The sequence below is a fragment of the Schistocerca piceifrons genome, chromosome 5 (genome assembly GCF_021461385.2).
Source record: "Schistocerca piceifrons isolate TAMUIC-IGC-003096 chromosome 5, iqSchPice1.1, whole genome shotgun sequence".
Classification (NCBI taxonomy): Eukaryota; Metazoa; Arthropoda; class Insecta; order Orthoptera; family Acrididae; genus Schistocerca; species Schistocerca piceifrons.
In genome coordinates, this window is record NC_060142.1 from 696,012,264 (window position 1) to 696,027,069 (window position 14,806).

Genomic DNA, 14,806 nt, shown 5'->3' on the forward strand with positions numbered 1-14,806 from the left:
AGTATAACAGGAATAGGATTTGTTATGAATAGAAAGGTAGGGCAAAGAGTGTGTTACTGCGAACAATTCAGTGATAGAGTTGTTCTTATCGGAAATGACAGCAAACCAACACTGACAATGATAATTCAAGTATACGTGCCGACGTCGCAAGCTGAAGAGCCAGAGAAATTATATGAGGATAAAGAGTAATACAGAACGTAAGAGGAGAAGAAAACTAATAGTCACGGAGACCTGGAATGCAGATGTAGGGAAAGGAGTAGAAGAAAAGGTTACAGGAGAATATGGGCTTGGGACAAGGAATGAGAGTGGAGAAAGACTAATTGAGATCTGTAATTAATTTCAACTAGTAATAGCGAATATCTTGTTACGGAATCACAGGAGGAGGAGGTATACTTGGTAAAGGATGGGTGATACGGGAAGATTCCAGTTAGATTACATCATGGTCAGACAGAGATTCCAAATTCAGATACTGGATTGTGAGACATACCCACGAGCAAATGTAGACTCAGATCATAATACAGCAGTGATAAAGAACAGGCTGAAGTTTAAGAGACTAGTCAGGAAGAATCAATAAGCAAAAAAGTGGAATAAGGAATACTAAGCAATGAAGAGATACATTTTAAGTTTTCTAAGGCTATAGATGCAGCAATAAGGAATAGCTCAATAGGTAGTACAGCTGAAGAGAAACATTCTAAAAAGGGCAATTACACGAGTTGGAAAGAAAAACATAGGTACACAGAAGGTAACTGTGAAGAAACCATGGGTAACTGAAGAAATACTTCAGTTAATCGATGAAAGAAGGATGTACAAAAACGTTCAGGGAAATACAGAAATACAAGACACTGAGGAGAGAAATAAATAGGGAGTGCAGGGAAGCTAATACAAAATGGCTCCAAGAGAAGTGTGAAGAAATCGAAAAAGAAATGGTTGTCAGAAGGACTGACTCAGCATACAGGAAAGTCAAAACAACCTTCAGTGAAATTAAAAGCAATGGCGGTAACATTAAGAGTACAATGAAAATTCCACTGTTAAAAGCAAAGGAGAGAGCGGATAGATGGACAGAGTACACCGAAAGCCTCTATGAGGGGGAAGTTATGTCTGATGAGACAGAAGAAGAAACAGGAGTCGATTTAGAAGAGAGCTTTGGAGAGAATTTATAAAATCATTGAAGGAAGTGGCAACAAAACAGCTATTCACATTGGTGTGTATTAACATGACTAGTCTGGCGACATACCATCTGGCTTTGGGAAAAATATTATCCACACAATTCCGAAGACTACAAGGTCTGACAAGTGTGAGAATTTTGCACAATCAGCTTAAAAGTTCATGCATCCAAGTTGCTGACAACAATAATATACAGGAGAATCGAAAAGACAATTGAGGATGCACTAGATGACAATCAGTTTGGCTACAGGAAATGTAACGGCACCCGAGACGCAATTCAGACGTTGAGGTTGGTAATGGAAGCAAGCCCAAGCAAAACCAAAACATGTTCATAGGATTTGTCGACCAGAAAAAGTGTTCAGCAATGTAAAATGGTGCAAGATGTTCAAAATTCTGAGAAAAATAGGGATAAGCTGTAGGGAGAGACGGGTAATATACAATATCTAAAAGAACCAAGAGGGAATAATAAGAGCAAAAGACCAAGAAGGGAGTGCTCGGATTCAAAAGGATGTAAGACAGGGATGTAGTCTTTCGCACCTACTTTTCAATCTGTACATCGAAGAAGCAATGATGGAAATAAAAGAAAGATTCAGGATTGGAATTAAAATTTAAGGTGAAAGGATATCGATGATATGATTCATTGATGACATTGCTATCCTGAGTGAAAGTGAAGAAGAATTATAGGACGTGCTGAATGGAATGAACAGTCTAATGAGTGCAGAATATGGAGTGACAGTAAATCTAAGAAAGCCAAAAGCAATGAGAAGTAGCAGAAATGAGAACAGCGAGGAACTTAACATCAGAATTGAGGTCACAAAGTAGAGGAAGTTCTCTACCTAGGTAGTAAAATAACCATTCCAGTTAGCAAGCAAGAAATCGAAGTCAGACTAGCACTGGCAAAAATGGCATTCCTCGCCAAGACAAGCCTACTGGTCTCAAACTTAGGTCTTAATTTGAGGAAGAAATTTCTGAGAATGTATGCTTGGGTCACAGCATTGATTGTATGGTAGTGAAAGATGGACTGTGGGGGAAAACCGTAACAGAAGAGAATCAAACCATTTGAGATGTGGTGCTAGAGACAAATGTTGGAAATTAGGTGGACTGATAAGGTACAGAATGAGGAGGTTCTGAACAGAATCAGAGAGGATAGGGGGACACTGACAAGGAGGCAGAACAGAATGGTACAACATCTGTTAAGACATCAGGGAATGGCCTCAATGGTGCTAGAGGGAGCTGTAGAGAGCAAAAACTGCAGAGGAATACAGAGATTGGAATACATCCATCAAATAATTGAGGACATAGGTTGCGAGTGCTACTCTGAGATGAAGAGGTTGCCACAGGTGAGGTATTCATGGCAGACAGCATCAAACCAGTCAGAAGATTGATGACTAAAAAAAAAATCTTCTCCCACAGTTACGACAATTTCATGAACAGACAGATAACAAAGATTTTATTTGTCATCAGTGTTTTGGAATAATCATATGGCAGCTGCTTCATGGTAATGATCAGAGGAAATTTTTAACTGTATATGGATAGCGCCAGGAAACACAAATATCATCATCCAAGACTCGCAACACATCATATTACCTTTCCACTTATTACGCAGCTGATAAGACTGAAAAACTGATTGTACCAAGAAAATTCATTCACTCACAATTTTTGAAAAGCACATCAAGAACAATATTTCAAATACAAGAGAGCAATGCAGTTGACAGAGTAATGTTGTTTCCCCTTGCCTTGACAAAACTGGACAGAGGATAGAAATCTATCAATTTGTTTAGGCTTCATTTTCACTCCTTGATCAAAATAGCAGTACTTTTAAATATTATTATTATTTCTTTCTTTTCTCAGACGTTATGTCTGGTCAAAAATGGAAAGTGACATGGACCTTGATCAAGCGTGACTTCCTTTTGACTGTACGGTATATGTTATATTGCATTTAGGAACTTTTGGGTAATTGAACATGTATCAATAATTACGGATTTCTGTAGTTGTATATATAAGTTTGGATGTAGCTGTATTGCATTGATGTACTGGTAGACATTGTGTGGTATGACTCCTGTAGTTGATAGTATAATTGGTATAATGTCAACTTTATCCTGATGCTACATGTCCTTGACTTCCTCAGCCAGTTGGATGTATTTTTCAATTTTTTCTCCTGTTTTCTTTTGTATATTTGTTGTATTGGGTATGGATATTTCGATTAGTTGTGTTAATTTCTTCTTTTTATTGGTGAGTATGATGTCAGGTTTGTTATGTGGTGTTGTTTTATCTGTTATAATGGTTCTGTTCCAGTATAATTTGTATTCATCATTCTCCAGTACATTTTGTGCTGCATACTTGTATGTGGGAACGTGTTGTTTTATAAGTTTATGTTGTAAGGCAAGCTGTTGATGTATTATTTTTGCTACATTGTCATGTCTTCTGGTGTATTCTGTGTTTGCTAGTATTGTACATCCGCTTGTGATGTGATCTACTGTTTCTATTTGTTGTTTGCATTTATCTGTTGTGGTATTGGGATCTTTAATAATATGCTTGCAGTAATATCTGGTGTTTATTGTTTGATCCTGTATTGCAATCATGAATCCTTCCGTCTCACTGTATATATTGCCTTTTCTTAGCCATGTGTTGGATGCGTCTTTATCGATGTGTGGCTGTGTTAGATGATAGGGGTGCTTGCCATGTAGTGTTTTCTTTTTCCAATTTACTTTCTTCGTATCTGTTGATGTTATGTGATCTAAAGGGTTGTAGAGGTGGTTATGAAATTGTAGTGGTGTAGCCGATGTATTTATATGAGTGATTGCTTTGTGTATTTTGCTAGTTTCTGCTCGTTCTATAAAGAATTTTCTTAAATTGTCTACCTGTCCATAATGTAGGTTTTTTATACCGATAAATCCCCTTCCTTTATCTGTTTTTTTCCACCGCTTCTATGCAGTCGCTGTGGTTATCCAATATGTAATCTTCTTGTTTAGTGTGTTTTCCCTTGACTACGCTATTTTTCTTACATTTGTCTGTTCCAAAAGCCATATAAATATCATTGCTGAATACTTCCGTTATCTTTAGTAATTGGTTGAGTTGTTGATTTGTTGCTGCCAGTAGTTTTAGATCATCCATGTATAGCAAATGTGTGATTTTGTGTGGGTATGTTCCAGTAATATTGTATCCATAATTTGTATTATTTAGCATGTTGGATAGTGGGTTCAGAGCAAGGCAGAACCAAAAAGGACTTAATGAATCTACTTGGTATATTCCACGCTTAGTCTGTATCGGCTGTGATGTGATATTATTTGAAATTGTTTGGATATTAAGTGTGGTTTTCCAATTTTTCATTACTATGTTTAGGAACTGCATCAATTTAGGATCTACTTTGTATATTTCCAATATTTGTAGTAACCATGAGTCGGGTACACTATCAAAAGCTTTTTGGTAATCAATGTATGCGTAGTGTAGCGACCTTTGTTTAGTTTTAGCTTGATATGTCACCTCTGCATCTATTATCAGTTGCTCTTTACATCCTCGTGCTCCTTTGCAACAGCCTTTTTGTTCTTCATTTATAATTTTGTTCTGTGTTGTATGTGTCATTAATTTCTGTGTAATGACTGAAGTTAATATTTTGTATATTGTTGGTAGGCATGTTATGGGGCGATATTTAGCTGGGTTTGCTGAGTCTGCTTCATCTTTAGGTTTCAGATAAGTTATTCCTTGTGTAAGTGTATCAGGGAATGTGTATGGGTCTACAGTGTAACTGTTAAAATAATTTATATTTAAAAACAAAGATGATGTGACTTACCATACGAAAGCACTGGCATGTCGATAGATACACAGACAGACACATATATACACACAAAATTCAAGCTTTCGCAACAAACTGTTGCCTCATCAGGAAAGAGGGAAGGAGAGGGAAAGACGAAAGGAAGTGGGTTTTAAGGGAGAGGGTAAGGAGTCATTACAATCCCCCTAAGGTAAGTCTTTCCGGTCCCGGGATTGGAATGACTCCTTACCCTCTCCCTTAAAACCCACTTCCTTTCGTCTTTCCCTCTCCTTCCCTCTTTCCTGATGAGGCAACAGTTTGTTGCGAAAGCTTGAATTTTGTGTGTATATATGTGTCTGTTTGTGTTTCTATCGACCTGCCAGCGCTTTCGTATGGTAAGTCACATCATCTTTGTTTTTAAATATATTTTTCCCGCGTCGAATGTTTCCCTCTATTATATTGTTAAATAATTTAGTTAGATGTGAATGTGTTGAGGTGAACTTCTTTAGCCAGAAATTTGCTATTTTATCTTTTCCAGGGGCTTTCCAATTGTGAGTAGAATTAATTGCTTGAGTGACTTCGTGTTTCAAAATTATCACTTCAGGCATTTGTGGTATCATCTTGTATGTATCTGTTTCTGCTTGTATCCACCGTGCATGCCTGCTATGTTGTACCAGGTTTGACCATACGTTGCTCCAGAAGTGTTCCATGTCAGCTGAAATTTTTCTTCTATATCTGCAGATGACGAAGAAATTGAAGAAATGTATGATGAAATAAAAGAAATTATTCAGATTGTGAAGGGAGACGAAAATTTAATAGTCATGGGTGACTGGAATTCGAGTGTAGGAAAAGGGAGAGAAGGAAACATAGTAGGTGAATATGGATTGGGGGACAGAAATGAAAGAGGAAGCCGCCTGGTCGAATTTTGCACAGAGCACAACATAATCATAACTAACACTTGGTTTAAGAATCATGAAAGAAGGTTGTATACATGGAAGAACCCTGGAGATACTAAAAGGTTTCAGATAGATTATATAATGGTAAGACAGAGATTTAGGAACCAGGTTTTAAATTGTAAGACATTTCCAGGGGCAGATGTGGACTCTGACCACAATCTATTGGTTATGACCTGTAGATTAAAACTGAAGAAACTGCAAAAAGGTGGGAATTTAAGGAGATGGGACCTGGATAAACTAAAAGAACCAGAGGTTGTACAGAGATTCAGGGAGAGAATAAGGGAGCAATTGACAGGAATGGGGGAAAGAAATACAGTAGAAGAAGAATGGGTAGCTCTGAGGGATGAAGTAGTGAAGGCAGCAGAGGATCAAGTAGGTAAAAAGACAAGGGCTAGTAGAAATCCTTGGGTAACAGAAGAAATATTGAATTTAATTGAGGAAAGGAGAAAATATAAAAATGCAGTAAATGAAGCAGGCAAAAAAGAATACAAACGTCTCAAAAATGAGATCGACAGGAAGTGCAAAATGGCTAAGCAGGGATGGCTAGAGGACAAATGTAAGGATGTAGAGGCCTATCTCACTAGGGGTAAGATAGATACCGCCTACAGGAAAATTAAAGAGACCTTTGGAGAAAAGAGAACCACTTGTATGAATATCAAGAGCTCAGATGGCAACCCAGTTCTAAGCAAAGAAGGGAAAGCAGAAAGGTGGAAGGAGTATATAGAGGGTCTATACAAGGGCGATGTACTTGAGGACAATATTATGGAAATGGAAGAAGATGTAGATGAAGATGAAATGGGAGATATGATACTGCGTGAAGAGTTTGACAGAGCACTGAAAGACCTGAGTCGAAACAAGGCCCCCGGAGTAGACAATATTCCATTGGAACTACTGACGGCCGTGGGAGAGCCAGTCCTGACAAAACTCTACCATCTGGTGAGCAAGATGTATGAAACAGGCGAAATACCCTCAGACTTCAAGAAGAATATAATAATTCCAATCCCAAAGAAAGCAGGTGTAGACAGATGTGAAAATTACCTAACTATCAGCTTAATAAGTCACAGCTGCAAAATACTAACACGAATTCTTTACAGACGAATGGAAAACCTAGTAGAAGCCAACCTCGGGGAAGATCAGTTTGGATTCCGTAGAAACACTGGAACACGTGAGGCAATACTGACCTTACGACTTATCTTAGAAGAAAGATTAAGGAAAGGCAAACCTACGTTTCTAGCATTTGTAGACTTAGAGAAAGCTTTTGACAATGTTGACTGGAATACTCTCTTTCAAATTCTAAAGGTGGCAGGGGTAAAATACAGGGAGCGAAAGGCTATTTACAATTTGTACAGAAACCAGATGGCAGTTATAAGAGTCGAGGGGCATGAAAGGGAAGCAGTGGTTGGGAAGGGAGTAAGACAGGGTTGTAGCCTCTCCCCGATGTTGTTCAATCTGTATATTGAGCAAGCAGTAAAGGAAACAAAAGAAAAATTCGGAGTAGGTATTAAAATTCATGGAGAAGAAATAAAAACTTTGAGGTTCGCCGATGACATTGTAATTCTGTCAGAGACAGCAAAGGACTTGCAAGAGCAGTTGAATGGAATGGACAGTGTCTTGAAAGGAGGATATAAGATGAACATCAACAAAAGCAAAACAAGGATAATGGAATGTAGTCTAATTAAGTCGGGTGATGCTGAGGGAATTAGATTAGGAAATGAGGCACTTAAAGTAGTAAAGGAGTTTTGCTATTTGGGGAGCAAAATAACTGATGATGGTCGAAGTAGAGAGGATATACAATGTAGGCTGGCAATGGCAAGGAAAGCGTTTCTGAAGAAGAGAAATTTGTTAACATCCAGTATTGATTTAAGTGTCAGGAAGTCATTTCTGAAAGTATTCGTATGGAGTGTAGCCATGTATGGAAGTGAAACATGGACGATAAATAGTTTGGACAAGAAGAGAATAGAAGCTTTCGAAATGTGGTGCTACAGAAGAATGCTGAAGATTAGATGGGTAGATCACATAACTAATGAGGAAGTATTGAATAGGATTGGGGAGAAGAGAAGTTTGTGGCACAACTTGACCAGAAGAAGGGATCGGTTGGTAGGACATGTTCTGAGGCATCAAGGGATCACCAATTTAGTATTGGAGGGCAGCGTGGAGGGTAAAAATCGTAGAGGGAGACCAAGAGATGAATACACTAAGCAGATTCAGAAAGATGTAGGTTGCAGTAGGTACTGGGAGATGAAAAAGCTTGCACAGGATAGAGTAGCATGGAGAGCTGCATCAAACCAGTCTCAGGACTGAAGACCACAACAACAACATCTAACATGTGTGTCACTTCGTGTTCTATTTGTGCTTGTTCTGGTGGCTGTCTTAAGATTTCGTTTTCCTCTGATTGTTTAATTGATGCCGCCTGTTCTTTGTTTGTTTGCTCTGGGATGTTTCAGTCCATTACTGTATTTTCTTCTTCTTCTGATTGCACATTATTTTGTTCCAGTATTTGTTGTACTTGTTGTTTGATGTTTTCTAATTCTGACTGGGGTATCCTGTTATTTTTTATTATTACACGGATCTGATCAGCTAGTCGTTGTTCTGTTAAAAATTTTAATTCTGGGTATCTGGTAATAAATGTTGTGTATGCTTGTGATCTGTATCCAGTTGTGTTGGTTCCTAGGTTTGTTGTTTGGTAATAACAGAACATGAGGTGTCGATTAACTTCATCTGACCATCTCATCCTCTGTTTTTGTTTTCCTTCTAGGGTGGTTGCAGGAAGCATTTCCTGCAAAACACCTCTATTTGGATTTAAATCATTTTACAGTTGGCTAGCAGTGTCGTTACCATTGTGGGCGGGCATAGGGTTCAAGCGTCGTCCCCGACCATGATGCCCCTTGTCCGAGGCTTGTTTAGTTCTGTCCTGAACCAACTAATCACACTAAAAGGGGGGTTAGCCCTATTAGTGGTTTGTTCTTTTCGTCGCCTTTTACGACTGGCAGAACATACCGGAGGCCTATTCTTTCCCCGGGCCTCCACAGGGTTTATTATCATTATTTTCTTCTTTCCTTTCTCAGACCTTAGGTCTGGTTAAAAATGGAAAGTGACGCGGACCTTGATCAAGCGTGACTTCCTTTTAACTGTACGGTATATGTTATATTGCATTTAGGAACTTTTGGGTAATTGAACATGTATCAATAATTACAGATTTCTGTAGTTGTGTATATACGTTTGGATGTAGCTGTATTGCGTTGATGTACTGGTGGACATTGTGTGGTCTGACTCCTGTAGTTGATAGTATAATAGGCATAATGTCAACTTTATCCTGATGTCACATGTCCTTGACTTCCTCAGCCAGTTGGATGTATTTTTCAATTTTTTCTCCAGTATTATTCTGTATATTTGTTGTATTGGGTATGGATATTTCAATTAGTTGTGTTAATTTCTTCTTTTTATTGGTCAGTATGTTGTCAGGTTTGTTATGTGGTGTTGTTTTATCTGTTATAATGGTTCCGTTCCAGTATAATTTGTATTCATCATTCTCCAGTACATTCTGTGGTGCATACTTGTATCTGGGAACGTGTTGTTTTATTAATTTATGTTGTATGGCAAGTTGTTGATGTATTATTTTTGCTACATTGTCATGTCTTCTGGTGTATTCTGTGTTTGCTAGTATTGTACATCCGCTTGTGATGTGATCTACTGTTTCTATTTGTTGTTTGCAAAGTCTGCATTTATCTGTTGTGGTATTGGGATCTTTAATAATATGCGTGCTGTAATATCTGGTGTTTATTGTTTGATGCTGTATTGCAATCATGAATCCTTCCGTCTCACTGTATATATTGCCTTTTCTTAGCCATGTGTTGGATGCGTCTTGATCGATGTGTGGTTGTGTTAGATGATACGGGTGCTTGCCATGTAGTGTTTCCTTTTCCAATTTACTTTCTTTGTATCTGTTGATGTTATGTGATCTAAAGGGTTGTAGAAGTGGCTATGAAATTGCAGTGGTGTAGCCGATGTATTTATATGAGTGATTGCTTTGTGTATTTTGCTAGTTTCTGCTCGTTCCATAAAGAATTTTCTTAAATTGTCTACCTGTCCATAATGTAGGTTTTTTATGTCGATAAATACCTTTCCTCCTTCCTTTCTGCTTAATGTGAATCTTTCTGTTGCTGAGTGTATGTGATGTATTCTATATTTGTGGCATTGTGATCATGTAAGTGTATTGAGTGCTTCTAGGTCTGTGTTACTCCATTTCACTACTCCAAATAAGTAGGTCAATATTGGTATAGCATAAGTATTTATAGCTTTTGTCTTGTTTCTTGCTGTCAATTCTGTTTTCAGTATTTTTGTTAATCTTTGTCTATATTTTTCTTTTAGTTCTTCTTTAATATTTGTATTATCTATTCCTATTTTTTGTCTGTATCCTAGATATTTATAGGCATCTGTTTTTTCCATCGCTTCTATTGAGCCGCTGTGGTTATCCAATATGTAATCTTCTTGTTTAGTGTGTTTTCCCTTGACTATGCTATTTTTCTTACATTTGTCTGTTCCAAAAGCCATATTTATATCATTGCTGAATACTTCTGTTATCTTTAGTAATTGGTTGAGTTGTTGATTGGTTGCTGCCAGTAGTTTTAGATCATCCATGTATTATTACGAGGGCCGTTCAGAAAGTAACCTCCGGTTGATTTAAAAAAATACACCAAGTTAAATAAAAATATTTTAATATATACATCTTACAACTACATCTTTGCACTATTTTTCTACATAGTCTCCATAGCGATTGAGGCACTTATCGTATCGCTTCACAAGCTTTGAAATTCCTTCTGCATAAAAATCACCCGCTTGTGCCTGGAGCCAGCCTGTGACCGCATCTTTGAGCTCTTCGTCGTCATCAAACCGCTGTGACCCGAGCCATTTCTTCAAATGCATGAAGAGGTGATAATCACTTGGCGCCAGATCTGGGCTGTAAGGTGGATGGTTGATAACGTCCCACTTGAAGGACTCAAGAAGGGCCGTTGTTCTGCGAGCAGAGTGAGGACGGGCGTTATCGCGCAAAAAAACGATACCGGAAGTCAGCATACCACGGCGTTTGTTCTGTATAGCCCGTCGTAACTTTTTTATTGTTTCACAGTACACGTCTTGATTAATGGTCGTACCACGTTCCATGAATTCAACCAACAACACCCCTTTGGCATCCCAAACCACCGTTGCCATCAGTTTTCTGGCAGAAAATTCTTGCAAGGCTTTTCTTAGTTTGGTAGGCGAATTTGAATGTGCCCAAATCTTTGATTGTTCTCTTGCCTCAGGGTTCACGTACTTAATCCAGGTTTCGTCACCGGTGACGATTCTGTTTAACAATGGTTCTCCTTCGTCCTCATAACGTGACAGAAAGTCTAATGCAGAGGCCATTCTTTGAGTTTTGTGGTGGTCGGTAAGAATTTTGGGCACCCATCGTGCACAGAACTTACGGTAACCCAATCTTGCTGTCACTATCTCGTACAAGAGAGTCTTAGAAATCTGTGGAAAACCAGTAGACAACTCCGACATTGAGAAACGTCGATTTTCACGAACTTTTGCATCAACTGTCTGAACGAGTTCGTCAGTCACCAATGATGGTCTACCACTCCTCTCTTCATCATGAATGTTTTCTCGTCCACTTTTAAATAAACGTACCCATTCACGGACAACTCCTTCACTCATAACTCTTGGTCCGTACACGGCACAAAGCTCACGATGAATAGCTGCTGCAGAATATCCTTTGGCTGTAAAAAACCTTATGACAGCACGCACTTCACATTTGGCGGGGTTTTCTATTGCAGCACACATTTCAAACTGCCACAAAAACTAAACTAGCGCAGGTACGACGTTCACTCGACCACGGCTTGATGCCGACTGACCTGTTGAGTGCGTGAACGCACAGATGGCGTCGCTACTCCCCCCACAACCCGCACTGTGACCAATTGGAGGTTACTTTCTGAACCGCCCTCGTATTATTATTATTATTATTATTATTATTAAATACTATCGAAGTGTGGTTCTCACAAGCATGCTGTACCAAAGACTGCAGTGGATTCCACTAAATGTTTCTGTTTGTAAGGCAATTAATAAATAAAACAAGCCTACACAACTTTTTCCAATAAAATTTTATTTATATTATTACATCAAAGTATTTCATAAACTATCATTTATACCAATGGCTTTCATCAACATGATCTAGTTACTACTTGTTCTGTGCCACATTCAGACAATATAAAGTACAATTTCATCCTGTTCCTAGAGTCAGTTTGTCAAGTAAGTAATTAAATTCTAATTTTGACTGGATAACAGGCGTGGGGACTGATATACTTTATTGATATATTTTATATTAATTTCTACTGGCTGGTATCACAAAATGTGATTAAGCCAGTGCAGTGAATTGTACTTTGCTCACAGCAGCCAATACAACATTCAGTGTGTTACATTCATTCGACCACAATGTTTACTGACATTCTTAACTGGACCGCCTCGTGAGCTCTGTCAGCTGTAGGCCAGCTACTGCCAAGAACCGAGATTATGGAAGCCCCCATCTGTTGTCGCGATCTGCATTGGCAGACTGTTTCACAATGTAAATTGCGTCTTTTGTCTTTCTCTCCACAGTACATGGCTGCCTAGCAAGTATACAGTTTCCTGCAACTGTGTAGTGGTACTGCACTTGCTATGATGCACCACCACTGCAGTACATGACGTGTTCCGTTAGGTATGTGCTAACATGCCTGTAACATCAATATAAACTATTCCACACGTGCAATTCACTCCATAGCTTCCAAACGAGTACAGCTTGTCAACAGGGTCCTTTGTAGAATCTAGTGCATCTCTCATGTTGTTTCTGTTTCAGCAAAATGCCTTGAAATCCACTAAGTGGAGCACTTTTTCCCCATGTTTGGCTGATGTCCTGTATATATATAGCAGGAGGACAACATGATTTTATTCAGTCTTCTGGTTTTGTTTTTTGCTGCCATTATGCTGCAATATGTCATGTTATCAATAGCTATTAGTTCTCATATTAGATTGCAATTACAGAAATTCTGTCTTCAAATGTCATATGTTGCTGATCCCACGCGAAATTTTGGTCAATTTATGCAGTACAGGATTCTTCACTTTGGACGACGGTGAAAGATGGTATGCAGGTATTTGTCAATGTTAGTAGGTTCCTTGTTCATTGTGCAGCTGAATGAGCTAACAGGCTACAAACATTGTTAGCCACCTCAGGTGAAAGATGTGCTTTGTTGAGCTCTATAGTTTTTGCTGCTTATCATGGAACAAACAGATGATAAAGTGTTCATGTTTGGGACACTGATGTAGAAGATATCACAAAATCTGCTAAGTATAAAATTTCAAATTTTACACATTTATGTACATATACAAGCTGAGTTCTTGATTTCTATTGTATACAAGTGGGGCAATGTGTGTAAAAAAAATTTTCTCATGGAAAATCTAGATTCTAACATTATCCACACAAACTAAACATGCTGTTTGTGTCATTTTCCCATTATCCTTCACTAACTGTACCCAAATATGTGGATGTATTATGACATGTTGTGTGTTTTCGAACACTGAGTACCGCAAAAAACACAATTTGTACTATGTCATCAGTTGTAACTGCACTTTACCATTTGCCCCCTTCCCTTAAGCAAAATACACTCTCTACACAAATTTTGCCACTGGCACTCCTCTCAGCTTGGCACTCCAAGTGGCCACTTTTGTTACTCGGGCCTTAAACTGGAGCTGAGTACAGTTGGCATTCTATAAATTTTAGTTTGCAGCAACATTTGGCTTGGAATATCATTTACCTTTAAAAGCAGTATAGGCAATTACATAATGAGAGCAAGTTTCTATCTTTTTCAGTTTGTTAACCAGTTTCTTAAGGAAGTATTGGAAAGTCTACAACTGTAACATAAATATAGTTGTAACAAAAACAAATGCTGTGGCATGTTAGTATCTCTTACATTGTGGTTCATTTATTTTTCCCCTTCAATAGCAGTGTATATTCTCTACATTTGGCACTAATATCTCAACTTCTGAGTTTGTTGGAGAAATTCACTAGTGAGCATAACTCCAACACAACAAAAGTTAAAAATTAAAATTTTCAAAGTAGCTTCATGCCTTTTAACCCATGTTTTTCCTCTTGATAAAATATAATATCAAAGTGTTAATCGCTTCAGTTCTTAAGAAGAACTTGAAAACCCTATAGTGCAACAAATCCTGCAATTAATAAGAATCAGTTACCATATTTCAAAGTTCTTTGTTTATTGTTCTAATAAACACTGCAGCAGCCACAATGCAATCCCACTATGAATGTTGTTCTTGGGCACGGGACAAGTTAGTTACTGTTTGTAAGTTGGATATTACTTTGACTGCTTACAAGTGACTGGAAGTTGCTGTGAATGGGTGTGTTACTGAGAGATATGATGCTTTGGTCTTCAGTTCACAGAATGGTTTGATGCAGTTCTCCACAGTACTCTCTCCTGTGCAAGCTTCCTCATATCCAAGTAACTACTGCAACCTACATCCATTGAAAACTGCTTACTGTATTCATTCTTGTGTCTCCTCCTACAATTTTTAACCCCCCCCCCCCTCCCACACACACACACACACACACACACACACACACACACACACACACACACACACACACATATATACTGTTCCCTCCAACACTCCCTCCCTTGATGTCTCACTGTGACTTATCACCTGATCCCTTCTTTTAGTGAAGTTATAACACAAGTTTCTTTTCTCCTTAATTATAGTCAGTTCCTCCTCCTCATCAGTTATGTGATCTATGCACCTAATCTTCAGTATTCTTCTGCAGCACCACATTTTAAAAGCTTCTTTTCTCTTCTTCTCTGAACTGCTTATCATCTGTGTTTCACCTCCACCCAAGACTACACTACAGATAAATATC

General features: G+C 38.3%; 1 protein-coding gene across 3 annotated transcripts in view; it reads right to left on the reverse strand.

Annotated features, from left to right (window-relative positions):
* The window catches only part of LOC124799295 (optineurin), a 142,117-nt gene that overhangs the window by 83,915 nt on the left and 43,396 nt on the right, over positions 1-14,806 (reverse strand). The window lies entirely within an intron of this gene.